This window comes from Hibiscus syriacus, unplaced genomic scaffold (assembly GCF_006381635.1).
Source record: "Hibiscus syriacus cultivar Baekdansim isolate YM2019G1 unplaced genomic scaffold, ASM638163v2 tig00110733_pilon, whole genome shotgun sequence".
Lineage (NCBI taxonomy): Eukaryota > Viridiplantae > Streptophyta > Magnoliopsida > Malvales > Malvaceae > Hibiscus > Hibiscus syriacus.
This window is the reverse complement of record NW_024062845.1, coordinates 894,601-909,402: the sequence shown is the minus strand read 5'-3', so window position 1 is coordinate 909,402 and position 14,802 is coordinate 894,601. Positions and strand designations below refer to the sequence as shown.

At 36.6% G+C, this 14,802-nt stretch overlaps 1 pseudogene; it reads left to right on the top strand.

Annotated features, from left to right (window-relative positions):
- The first annotated feature begins 3,236 nt into the window (after window positions 1–3,236).
- LOC120139243 lies at window positions 3,237–14,116 on the top strand (annotated as a pseudogene).
- The last annotated feature ends 686 nt before the right edge of the window (window positions 14,117–14,802 follow it).

The window sequence follows — 14,802 nt, the reverse complement described above, 5'->3', positions numbered from 1 at the left end:
AAGAGCACCAACATCCGTCGAGACTATTACAGTCTATTAAGATTCCTAAGTGGAAGTAGGAGCGTATTACGATGGACTTAATTACTGGTCTTCCTCTGACTCATTCAAAAAAGGATTATGTTTAGGTGATTGTGGATCGACTCACCAAGCCAGCTCATTTTATTCCTGTTCGGGTTAATTATTCTTTGAACAAGTTGGCTAAATTGTATATATATGAGATCATTATACTCTACGATGTTCCATTGTTCATTATCTCCGACCAAGATCCGAAGTTTACTTCTCGATTCTGGAAGGCTTTGCATGAGGCTCTAGGTACTCGTTTGAATTTCAGTTCATCTTTCCACCCGTAGACTTATGGTCAGTCTGAGCGAGTGATTTAGGTGCTAGAGGATATGCTACGGGGTTGTGTGATTGACTTTCATGGTAGTTGAAAATATTTCTTACCTTTAACCGAGTTCACTTACAATAACAGTTACCAGGCAAGTATTCTAATGGCACCGTATGAGACTCTAGATGGACATCGATGTCGTACTCCTATTTGTTGGACCAAGTTACATGATAAGAAGATTTTGGGTCTAGAGCTATTTCGATAGACTGAAGATACTCTCAGATTGATCCTGATCGCCTGAGAGAGGCGTTTGATAGGAATAATTTTATACAGATCAGCAATAGAAAGATATCGAGTTTGAGGTTGGGGATCAGGTCTTTCTGAAAGTATCTCCATGGAAGAAAGTGTTGAGATTGAACGTAAGGGTAAATTGAGCCCGAGATTTATTGAGACATATCGTATTCTGAAGAGAGTCAGACTTGTTGATTATCAACTTGAGTTCCCCCCCAGTTTAGTCACATTCATGATGTTTTTCATATATGTTGAGGCGATATCATCCAGATCCAGATCATATCATTCAGATTGAGGAGGTAGAGTCCAGACCTGATTTGTCTTATGAGGAGGAGCCCGTTCAGATTTTAGATTGGGATGAGAAAGTTCTTCGGAATAAGAATATTTCAATGGTCAAAGTTCAATAGAGTAACCGTGGCACCTCAGAAGCTACTTGGGCGACTTTGGAGTCAATGAAGGCTCAGTTTCCGCATCTATTTCCATCACGTAAATTTCGAGGATGAAATTTCTTTTAAGGGGGAGAGTTGTCACACCCCAACTTGGGGCTAAAAAATTTCTTAAAATTCTTCGATGACTAAATTAGAATTTTAACTAAATTTGGGGGCCAAAGTGAAATTTTAATTAAATTTAAATCCAAATTTAGAAAGTATAAAAAACTAGAGGACCTAGAGTATAATTTACACATTTTTTTTTTGGTTGGGTTTGAAACCACAAAAATCATCAGTTTTTATTTTTGGAAACTCATTTTCTCTCTCTCTTCAACTTTTCGTCAGTTATAAGGAAACCTTCGATCAACGTTTTGTCACAGACCATTTCTCCGTTTTTTATCCTCCCGCACCATCGTGTTCTTGCGTTGTACCGAGTCCACCGTGTATATCTTGTCTCCGTTGTCGTCATCTTGTGAGAGTGAGGAATATAAAGTTTTTGACATTTTGAAATCAAGCTCTCCGCCATTCACTGCTGCGAACCGAGCTTGGTAAGTGTCTCAAAACCTCTAAAAATGTAAGTGATAATTTTTTCGTAATTTTTTTGACTTCCGAATCCTTCTTATGCGCTTCACGTATCGCCCCTGCGTGGGGAATTTCAACCTTTCAACCGCATGTGGGCTGTTTGATAATGGGCCGACCCGACCCGTCTTCCGACCGACCCATTTCGACCCGACCTGAATCAAACCAGTCAACTGTTGATTGACCATTGACCGTTGACCGGCGTTAACTTTTTTGAAAACCTCCATTTCACCCGAGAATATATTTTTATGAAGGTACTCGTATTTCACCCGATTGAGGATCGGTTAGATCTAGTGCTTCTCATTCGTTAGATCTGCATGATTCGTATTCCTCGACAATTACTCGTAGGTATTTGTAAATTGTTTAAATAAAGGTTATTATTATTCATATTAAGATTTCGATATAGATTTTTCGATTCATATGATCTAGCGTTGTCGTTGATCGTGATCGGAAGACTCAGTAGTAGGCTTCCTTATTAGACTACTCAGACCGATACAGGTGTGTTAACTGATGGTGTTAGATTGTTGTTTTAAACTATTCATCTGAACTGTTTTAGATTTCTGATAATACTCAATAATTTTACGACACGATACTTGACTTTCTGAATATTGTTTATCTGATATGATTTATTGTACATTTCAAATATGATCTCTCATTTCTGTATTTATGTATCTGATTTCTGAGTCTGGAATATTTTCATGTCTTAATGGATTAAACTATCATTTTCACTCGAATACATACATGTTATTACTGTCATTGGGTATTATTAAAGGAAGTATATCAGGCCTAGTCTATGACTTGTAAGACCTTATCGTAGGCTCCTCCGCTTTGTGCTCAGGGTAAGTCCTTACCATAGGTTCCTTATCTTTGTGCTCAGGGTAAGTCCTTACTGCAAGCTCCTCAGCTTTGTACTCAGGGTAAGTCCTTATCGTAGGCTCCTCTGCTTTGTACACAGGGTAAGTCTTATCGCAGGTCCTTATGTTGTGTGTATAAGGCCCTTACCAGGTGTACAGGTAGGTGTATGGTTATGGGGAACCTACACATTATGGTGATCAGATGGAGGTAGTGTTCATATTTTTAAAAATGTTTGATAAACTGATTTTATTGAAGCATTTTATTTGTATGTTTTTATACATCGTAAAGAGCTCACTGGCTTTTTAGCTCATTTTGTAAATTTTAACCTTTTCAGATAGTAGTAGACCGTAGGCTAGCAGACATGGCATCAGGAGGACTGACTACTCCTATTTATGTACCGTTATATATATATCTATATACCTTTTATTATACTTTGGTGACACTTGTTTTTGCTTCCGTCTCAATATATATGTATTACCGGTATTTTTCTATGTATACGTTTTATATGATTTTTCTGATACATGTACATATTGATATATGGACGTTTATCGTATGAACCTTTCTTGTGACTAATTTCATATTATATTGTATATGGAATTAAACGTTATTTTAAATATGAAAAGAAATTTCTGAATAAGATATGTAACCGCCTAGATTTGGGCATAACGTTCAGGTCGGGTCTAGGGGGTTACATGCTCGTTGTGGCGGAGGTGGAATCGAATATTTCAAAAGTATGTTATCTTGCGGCCAATTCCATGGATAGAGCAAAGTGCAAAGGTGAGCATGTGTTCATTCTATGTGGTGAGGTTATGGTTAGGGAAGACAAGAATTATGAGGAGGCATGGTTTGAATTCTTTTTCAAACATAGCATATTCATTTATGAAGAATATATCGAGGTGAAGAATGTGGAGTTCATGTACTTTACTTGGTAGCACAAGGCCATTACCATTCGGCTATAGAAGCAGGCTCTAGCTAGTCTTCCAAAATAGGGCCTTGAGCATGCTATTGCTGGTGATTATGTGGAAGATCTAAAGAAGCAGTGTTAGAAGAAACCTAATCTGACATGGGTAGGATTGACAAAAGTGGGAGAGGAGTCTACATGTAGGAATAAGTCTGTCGACATTTCGTCTTGGACCTGTCATCGCCTTGGTTTTCCCAGGTGTTTTGGTTCTTTGGTGAAGTTGATGTTCTCGCTCAATCAAGCTAGGACACAGTGTGCTTTCAATCTGGTCTAGTTTGTGACTCTTACAAATTCAAGTAATGGTTTGACAGGAGTTTCTTCCAAGTTTTCTGTAGCAGTTAGTGGTTAGGTGAGCAGTCAATTTGGATTATTGTGTTCTTAGGTGCTTTCTTTGTATTAGGAGTGATAGTGATAGGTTGGGATGTTATTTGATTGGTCGATATTGTTGTTTCGTGTTGACTTTGTTCTGTTCTGTCGGGGAGAATGTACTCTTTTTCTCTATTTGGAATTAGGGAGGTTTTTAATGAGGCATTCTCCTTTGACTTAGCACTTTGGCATTTTAATAAAAATTATAATTGTCGAGAAAAAAAAGGTATTTTCAACCCTGATCTCATAGGGAACGAATCAATCCTGGACAAAGGTAAGAGAGTTGCGCAAGAAATTATCAATTCAAGAAACGACCCATTAAAAGGACTAAACACTACAATGGAAGACTTATGAGGTGGCAACCACCAGAACATCTTTGAGCCAAAATTAACACTGACGGTGCCAGGAACAACAACTCAGGCGAAGCCATATGCAGAGGTGTGGCAAGGAATATAAAAGGAGAGTGGAAATGGGGTTATGCTAAGAAGATTGGCTTTTGTTCCACACTAGAAGCAGAACTATGGGGGATATTAGAAGGGCTACGGTTGGCATGGGAATCGGGAGAGAAGCTGATAGTAATAGAATCGGATAATAGTGAAGCAATCAAGCTACTGAATGAGGGAAACCTAAGGGATAGACAGCTCACAATCCTCCAGCGTATTGATAAGCTTAAACAGCAAGACTGGACGATCAAGATCACGCATATTCCAAGACAAATGAACAAGGTAGCTGATCTCATCACCAAACATGCATGGACACTCACTAATGGCTTACAAGTATTTCACCAACCACCAGAAGGGTTAGACGGCAGGCTGAATGCCGAGAGGCCAATGTTAGTTTAGTTACCTAGTGCCTTTTCCAACCAAAAAAAAAAATCTTCTAATTTATATTCGAAATTTTTTATTGTTATTTCGATAATATCGTATCTAAATTTCAGTATTAAATTATCTAATTAAGATTACAACCTACCTTAACATTTTTGCACTGAAATCAATCATAGATTTACACCGGTTTCAGATTTGATTTCTATACAACCCCTCCCCCTACCTAGGAGCGAAAAATTATTACATAAATCTTTCTTATCATGTCATCAATGGTCTCGACCTATTAAATTTTTTCACATTAATATTTATTTTTATATCATTTACACATTAGAAAATATCAATTAAAATGCTGCTAAAATGACACCAAACATGCTGTATTTAGTCATTTCCTTTATTTTAATTCTTTACCTTTGCATTAATTAAAATTATTTTTTCCTTAAAGAATTATTTCTTATTGTTGTAATATTTTTTAATATTTTATTTTTAGCTCTATTTTGGGGTTTAGGATTCTATTTTAGGTTTTATGATTTAGGATTTAAGAGGTAAGGTTTTAATGTTTTAGGGTTTAAGATTTGATGTTGTAGGGTTTATGGTTTAAGATGTAAGATTTATGATTTAGGGTTTAATTTTAATTAATGTAACGGTAAAAGATTAAAAGAAAGGAAAGGGCTATCAAAGCGGTAGGTTTGTAATTTTGGCAACATTTTAATTAATTAATTTTATTATGTGTAAATGACATGGAAATAAAATTGATGTAAAAGTTTTTAATAAGTTAGGATCATTGATGATATGGTGAAAATGATTCATATAATAATTTCTCTTTAAGAGTGGATGTATGTACTCTCCATACTGGACATATATTAATTTTGAGTATAAATTTATTTATAGTTAGTTATTTATTTTATCGAATATGTCCCTCTTAAAATTTTATTTTTATCACCTTATCTGAAAATTTTCTATTATTAATAAATATGCACCGTAAAATATTTCTGGATGCATTTCTGCATTCCCTTATTAAATAAACAGATAAACTCAGAGATTGAAACAATATACTGACTTCAGGCTAACATGTTAAGATGAATAAGGAAAGTATAATGAAAGGTGTAAAAGAGACGAAAGGAAATGAGGCATTAACGTAAGCAACGGGGGACACCCATCACCCCATCCGCAATCTAATCCAGCGGTTCTCCCTCCCACTTCCCTTTTATATTTACTCTTCATTTCCCTCTCTCTTTTGTCTTTCAATTCTTTACGCACATTCTTCTTCTTCATTTCTAACTCCACCATTACCTAGAGGTAAGCTTTTGCATTTTCATCATAAAATAAATCATATTTTCTTTTCAAGCTTCTCTATTCTAACTGTGAAATGTAAGCTTCTCTTTAAATTCTATTTTTTTACATTATTTGGTTAGAGCAAAAGAAGCCACCTTATAATTACATGGAAGACTAGAATTTGGTGAGGTGTTTGTTGAAAACATTTATTAGTTTTTCGTCATTTGAACATTCTAACACATACCCACCAACCGCACTTGTATAAAAACATTCTGCTGAACTTTCCTTTTCTGTGGAAATGGAAGTTCTTTTTAGTAAATCTTGCTGAGAAAAGAAATTTATTGAAACCCAGTTTTGGAACCATTTATTTTCATTTGAGAATTGGAGGCAAAGCCACGTTTTTTTTTTCATTTGGGTAAGCTTGCATTATTTCTGTTATTCATTTTGCTCTCATAATCAGTGTATATGAAAGAAGAAAAGGTCCCGCCCGTGCTGCTGTGAACATTGTCGACAAAGAGACAAAGTTACAGCAAGTGTCCTCATCAACACTGCTTTCCTCTTTATAGTTTTTATGTTCTTGCTCTTTTTCAGACCTTGATCCAATGGAAACGGGTGCTCTCTTTTTATCTCCAAAAACCTTTCGTTTTTTCACTTTCGAACAAACGCTTGCTCTTTTCTGATCCCTAACTCAAACGTGTTTATTCTAACATTCTTTAATTTTAATTTAAAAAGTAATTTCTGTTCGTTTCAACCCTTTTAGTAAAACTTTTTGTTGACTAGGTTGAATTACCCTTTTTTGTTTTGTAAATTAATTTTTATATTTTGTGAATGGAAACCCCGTTGTTGATGCATCATTTCCACCATTCACCAACACATGACAACATCATTAGCTCAAACCTCTAGCTGTCCCGTTTCCCCTTGAAAGAGAGAGAGCTATGTTCCAACTTCTCTCATGATTCCATTTCCCCCTTTCTTTCAACTCTTCCCTTAATAAAATATCATTAATGTCTTGGAAATAATGGGTTTTGTTTTTTATAAGGCATGGTAATTTTAATTTCATTTTGGAGAGAGAGATAATAAACATGGTGATGAGTGTTGCTCAGCTAGCCTAGTTGATGATTATGATAATACTTGTCACCTTTTTAGTTGTAGAGTTGTTCAGAATTTTGCTTTCAACTTTCTTTTCTCTTCTTTGAAAATTGTCTTTGGTTTCTAGTTTCTCAACTCTTTTTTAACTTCATTTATTGCTTATGATTTGAAGATGATATAAATAAAAAGAGAGGTACAGAGATAGTCTACTAATATAGTGTGTGGTGAATACGACGCAGAAGCAACAACAAGTATAATGAAATCAGTGTCCCACCTGGCTTCCGGTTCCACCCGACCGAAGAGGAGCTTGTTGGTTATTATCTGAGGAAGAAGGTTGCATCGCAGAAGATTGATCTTGATGTCATCAGAAACATCGATCTCTATAGGATCGAACCATGGGATCTTCAAGGTTTTCTTCTTATTTTCCTTCTTTGTCGTGTTTAGGGTTTAATTTCGCAACGTTGCTCTCTGGGTTAAGATCCACAGTTACATGAAAACTTAATAACCCTAGACACTGATGCAGATGGTGTATATTGATTTACATAATCCAAATATCTTTGTTTTGATAACATACGTGTTTACAAGATCTAAATAATGGTTATGATGATGATGGTATAGAGAGATGTCGGATCGGATACGAGGAGCAAAGCGAATGGTATTTCTTCAGCCACAAGGATAAGAAGTATCCAACGGGGACAAAGACTAATAGAGCAACCATGGCTGGTTTTTGGAAAGCAACAGGGAGGGACAAGGCAGTGTATGATAAATCAAAGTTGATTGGCATGAGGAAGACTCTTGTTTTCTACAAGGGAAGGGCTCCTAATGGCCACAAAACTGACTGGATCATGCACGAATACAGTGTTGGGAAATAAACGAGTAATTTCCTATAACCAGATTAGTGAGAATGCGAAATAAAAGTAGGAAAATAATACCCGAAATTGATAACGGAGTTCAGTCAATTTTGTCTACGTCTCCGGACTGCTGCAGATCTTTTACTAAAGAGAGAAAATTTACACGTGTTTACAAAACACTCACAACTCAAAAGAAAACTCTCTAAACTCTTTAGTATTGGGAGAAAGAAATGATTTGGGATGATTTTGAAGCTAAATGAGTTAGGGTATTTATAGTTGAAGCTTAAGGACTAATCTTATAAATACCCTAAAATATGCAGGGACTAAAATACAATTGCCCCATTTTCATTTTCAATAAAAAATTAGGGCACCGAATTCGGTGCCCCTTTGTTGAAATTATTGAAAAACTAAGCCCCTATTGTTTGACTTTTCCTCTAACAATCTCTCACTTGAAGACTGATTTTAATATGTCTTCACACCTCGATCAATGCAACAACATTTCTAGTCTTGTTATTCTAGCACACCAACTGAAGCTGAACACAACTTCAGTTTGTCCGTAGTAATCGTCTTTGTTAACATGTCTACTGGATTTTGAGCTCCACTAATCTTTTCAAGTTTCACAATCCCATCTTCCAGAAGAGACCGGAGAAAATTATATCGCAATTGTATGTGCTTCGTCCTGGAATGAAAAGACGGATTCTTCGCTAGATGAATGACACTTTGATTGTGTAATACAAGACATTGTTTTCTTATTTCTTGCCTAACTCTTCCAAGAAACTTTGGAGCCAAACTATCTCCTTGTTGGCTTCCGTAACAGCGACATATTCTGCTTCAGTTGTGGAGAGAGCAACTATCTTCTGTAGTTGAGAAACTCAACTCATTGCAGTACCTCCTAGAGTATAGACATACCCTGTAGTGCTCCTTTCGATGTCAATATTTCTGGCTAAGTCAACATCTACATAGCCTGTCAGTATTGTAGCTCCACTTTTGAAACAAAGTGCTTTTGTTTGTAGTACCCCACATATATCTGAGGATCCATTTGACTTCTTCCCAATGTACCTTGCCTGGATTATTCATGTACCTGCTAACAGCTCCCACTGCATAAGCAATATCTGGTCTAGTACAAACCATGGCATACATCAGACTTCCAATTGCTGAGGTATACGACACGTTCACCATATGTGCACGTTCTTCCTCCGTTTTTGGTGACTATTCTTTGGAGAGTCTAAAATGAACACCTAAGGTGTACTTACTGGTTTAGCATCTTGCATGTTGAACCTGGAGAGTACTTTGTTTATGTACTCAGCTTGTGATAACATCAAATTCCCCAGACTTTGTGTCTCTCTTAATCCTCATCCCAAGAATCTACTTTGCATCGCCCAGATCTTTCATTGCAAACTACTTCGACAATTTTTGCTTCAAGTTTATAATCTCTTGCATGTCTGAGCCTGCAACGAGCATGTCATCAATGTACAACAATAAAATAATGAAGTTGTTGTCGAACTTCTTGATGTAGCAACAATGATCTGTTTGGTATTTGGTAAAACCACTGCTACTTATGAAACTATCGAACTTTTGTACTACTATCTAGGAACTTGTTTTAAACTATACAAGCTCTTCTTCAACCTGCATACCAGGTTTTTATTGTCTGCTTTTATGAAGCCTTCTGGCTACCTCATATAGATTTTTTCTCCAAATCACCATGAAGGAAAGTTGTCTTCACATCTAACTGCTCAAGATGTAGATTCTCTGCAGCTACAATTTTCAACACCAGTCTGATTGTAGACAGTTTCAACACTGGAGAGAAAATTTAATTGTAGTCAATACCTTCTTTTTGCTGAAAACCTTTGACAACCAATCTTGCTTTGTAGTGTTTGCTCCCATCGTGCTCTTCTTTGATATTGTAAATCTACTTGTTATGGAGCGCTTTTTACCTGGTGGTAATTCATCTAATTCCCACGTCTGATTTGACATAAGCAGTCCATCTAATCTTTCATGGAAGATTCTCACTTGACTGAATCCTCCACCTGCATTGCTTCATCATAGCACTCTGGTTCACCACTGCCAGTCAGCAACAAGTAGTTCAAAGAAGGCAATAACGCTGGGTTGGTTTAGGAATTCTGGAGGAGCGTCTTAGTTCTGGTGTGTCTGGTTCTTCTTGAACTGATTCAGGACTAATATGAATATCATTTCCAAAAATCTCCTCAAACTCATCAAATTCCTTTGTTTCAGCTTCAGTATTGGAGCTACTTGATTCTACAATTGACATATCTTTGTACATCACATTCTCATTGAAAATGACATCTCTGCTTCTAATGATCTTTCGATTTTCATAGTCCCAAAACCGGTAACCGAACTCATCACCACCATAACCAACAAAGACACATTTGTTGGACCTGGCATCAAGTTTACTTCTTTCAGCAGAATTTATGTGTACATAAGAAATACAACCAAACACTTTTAAGTGTGAAAGGTTTATTTCTTTCTTGCTCCAAGCTTCCTCTGGTATTCCACCATCCAAGGGAACTGAGAGCCCACGGTTGATCAGGTAAGCTGCAGTGTTGATAGCTTTAACGCATAGCAATTTGGGCAAGCCGGCATATATCCTCATGCTTTGCGCGTTCATTCAGAGTTCTGTTCATGCGCTCTGCTACGCCATTATGTTACGGTGTCATGGGAAATGTTGTCTCTGTCTTGATCCCATTGTTTGCGTAAAAATCTCTGAATCTATTATTTTTGTACTCTCCTCCATTGTCAGACCTCAATCGCTTGAATTCAAACCAGTCTCATTTTCCACTATGGCCTTCCATTTTCTGAAGGTATCAAAGACTTCTGATTTCTTCTTCAGAAAATAAACCCACACCTTCCTTATAGAATCATCAATGAAGGTGACATAATATAGTGAGGCTGCAAGAGATGGAACTAGAGATGGTCCCCATACATCAGTATGAACCAACTTTTCTGCCTTGGGTGTCTTGCCAATCTTTGCAAAACTGACTTTCTTTTGTTTGCCAAAGATGCAATTCTCACATAGTCCGACATCTATATTCTTTAGATCCGACAGCTTCACTTTTGACAAAAGTGTCTTCATCTCTTTCTCGCTCATATGGCCAAGCCTTTGGTGCCATAGGTTTGATTTTCCATCAGCATCTGCTACTGCAATGATATTCTCTAAATTTGAAGTTACATAGAAGTACCAGTCTTCTTACCACGAGCAATGACGAGTGCTCCATTGGTAATATTCCATTCATAGCCTGAAAAGGTTGTATTATATCCTTCTTCATCAAGTTGTCCTACAGAAATCAAATTTCTTTTTAGGCCAGGAATATGTCTCACTCCTTTCAGCTTCCAGGTGGTCTAGTTTGGCAACTTTAATCGGATGTCTCCTTTTCCATGATCTTCAAGGTTTCATCATCAGTTAGATGAATCTTCCCAAAATCACCACTGACATAGTTCTCCATGATTTCTTGGCATGGGGTGGAGTGAAAAGATGCCCCTGAATCCAAGATCCATGATTCAATCGGACTGTTGACGCTTAGAATCATAGCATCACATGTCTTCTCTGTCATGTTGGTAGATTCCTGTGCGCCGGTGTCTTTCTTCGGTGCTCGGCAATCTCTTTTAAAGTGACCATTCTTGCCACAATTATAACAGTTAAACTTTCTTTCCCGTTCTTGATTTCGATCTGCCACAATTTGGATTTCTTTATAAAGTTCTCCCTCTAGACTCCGTGTGCAAGGCTGAGGAGCTTGATGCTTCACCCGATTCTCTCCGTCGAATTTCTTCACTCAATACCAGATCCCGAACATCATCGAATTTTAATTTACTGTTTCCCGACGAGCTGTTAACTGTTGTAACAGTAGCATTCCAACTGTCTGGTAGAGATGATAAGAGAATTAAAGCTCGAACTTTATCATCGAATTAAATTTTCACGGAACTCAACTGGGTTGTGATTGTGTTGAGTTCATTTAGGTGTTGAACCATTGATGCCCCTTCCGTCATCCGCAAATTGAATAATCGCCTCATCAAGTGAACTTTGTTTGAGGCCGATGGCTTCTCATAGATACTGGAGAGAGCTGCTATAAGACCTGCCATGGTCTTTTCCTTTTCTATGTTGAAAGCAACATTGCGGGATAACGTCAGTCGGATAACTCCGAGGGCTTGTCTGTCGAGAAGAGCTCAGTCTTCATTCTTAATGCCATCTGGTTGCTTTCCTGAGAGAGGTTGATATAGATTTTTCTGGTACAGAAAATCTTCAATCTGTATCTTCCAAAAGCCAAAGTCTGCACCATCGAACTTTTCAATTTTCATCTTCCCTTCGTCTGCAACCATCGCTCCCACTCGAATCTGGCTTCTTTTGGATCGTTTATGACAATTCTTGCGAACCACCGTGTATTAGAACACCTCCGTCGACAAATTCATATCGCCGACCAAATTTTACTATTCATGAAATTCACTATTCACATGAATAGTTTCCTCACAAAAAAATTGACAAAATTCACAACAAAAAGCTCATGATACCAGTTGTTGGGAAATAAACGAGTAATTTCCTATAACCAATTAGTGAGAATGCGAAATAAATGCGGAAAAATAATACCCGAAATTGATAACGGAGTTCAGCCAATTTTGCCTACGTCTTCGGACTGTTGCAGATCTTTTACTAAAGAGAGAAAATTTACATGTGTTTACAAAACACTCAAAAGAAAACTCTCTAAACTCTTTAGTATTGGGAGAAAGAAATGATTTGGGATAATTTTGAAACTAAATGGGTTAGGGTATTTATAGTTGAAGCTTAAGGACTAATCTTTTAAATACCCTAAAGTATACAGACACTAAAATACAATTGTCCATTTTTATTTTAATAAAAAATTAACACCGAATTTGGTGCCCCTTTGTTGAAAAAACTGCTCCTTTGTTGAAAAACTAAGCCCCCATTGTTTGACTTTTCCTCCATACAGGTTCAACTTGAACCCCACGAAATTAAACCTCCACAGGCAAGCGTAGATTATATATATATTAGTATTATTTTCTCAATCAATTTCTACATTAATCTTCACTTTCTATCCCTCTCTACTTCGTCAACAGGACGTTAATAAAATGAAATGAATGTATATATATATATATATATATATATATATATATATATATATATATTATCAGGTAGACATGTACGGATTGAGATTTTATATGAGGGGACCTTTTAAAATTTTAGAAAATTATGAACTCATCAAATTTTAGAGATGGAAGATAGATTATCAATAAAAAAATACAAAAAATCATCTAAAATATATGATAAATTGAAATTTTTGAAATGATGACTACCCGATTATCCTTTGATCATCCCTAATTGTTATCGTGGTCGTCCAACAATGTGAGTAGCTTTGGACAGGCTCACTTGACCAAGTATTCAACTATTGTTGATTTGAAACTTCCTTTTTCAAGTATTTGTGACCAAAGAAAGGGTTAGGCATTCATTACTACCTGCCATGGATTCGTTTCTTATATGAGGAATGGAATCACTTTTCCTTTTCTTTCCATACTAAGACCATTTACTGAAATATGAACATACCATGATTTCGCTACTTCAAAAAAGTGATCCAAATAACTTTTCATAGCTCCTAGCTCCTTTTCTGGCATGGTTCCTTTATTTTTATCTTTATTATCAGTTTATTAACAAGTTCTTCTAAATCTGTTGTAGGAGGAAGGCTGGGTTGTCTGTCGAGCATTTAAGAAAAAAACAACAGGTAAAACCAAGAACATTGAAGTGTGAGATTCAAGCTATGACGAAGCTAGTGGTATTAGCTCAGCGATTTATCCAGTCGATTACATGTCAAGGCAAACCCAGAGTTTTTTACCTCCAAATTTCTCGTCTAAACAAGAGACCGAGCCAGAAACTTTGAACTTTGCCCACTTGGATCAGTTCGTGCAGCTTCCTCAGCTAGAGAGCCCATCTCTGCCATTAACAAAGAATGCAAGCTCCATATCAGTAATATCATACAATAACACTCATCACAAGGAGGAAGAAGATCGTAAGCAGAAGACAATGTGGAACAGTGCCGAGAAAGTGACTGACTGGAGAACCCTCGACAAGTTCGTAGCTTCTCAGCTGAGCCAAGAAGACAGATACCATGACTTCGATGCGGACAATAAACAACTCAGACATGGCATTGCTGTTGTTACAGGGTAGTGGTAGTGAAGAAGGGAATAAATTGAATGAGTTCTTGAATTTGAGTTCAGATTTTGATATCGGAATATGCATATTTGATAAATGAGGCGGAGAAAAGGAGACCATGATACAGTAAGTTATATCAGTTTATTAATATTATAAACGTTCGATGCATAATGAGACGTATTGTTTTTGTGTGTGTGAAATGAGTGAAGAAACTCTCTCTCACTTTCTCTTGGAATATTGAATGTAAAGCATTTACTGATATTCAAGCAATCACTTAATTCCGAAAAAGAAAACTCAGTTAATTTGGCTACGAAATAAGAATCATGCATGAAAATTTTCAAGTACAGTAGATAAAGTAAATCCAATACTGCATCATGGGTATGGTGATGGCGTGTCTGAATTTTGGAAGAGCTATAGCTAGTAAAAGTTACACTACCTTTAATGCTACTCTTACTTTGGGGTTGTAAATTGAACATAAAAGGAGTTTCGGATAAAATCGTAAGATCGTAGTTAATGCAACTTTGTCTTACAATTATATTGATCTAAACTTTGTTTATCCTATATCCATACTATAATCTTATATATGTTAGTTGTAACGCACGGTAATTCGATAACTATATTCAGTTTTTATTTACCTAATTGATGTTAACTTTTTTTTTAAATTATCAGATAGATGTGTGTTATACTTCTGGATATGATATTTGAAAATACCTAACCTCCATAAGACATGATCTACGAACAAGGTATTCAAACATACCTCTTCGCTTACTGAAATTATCAAGGAAC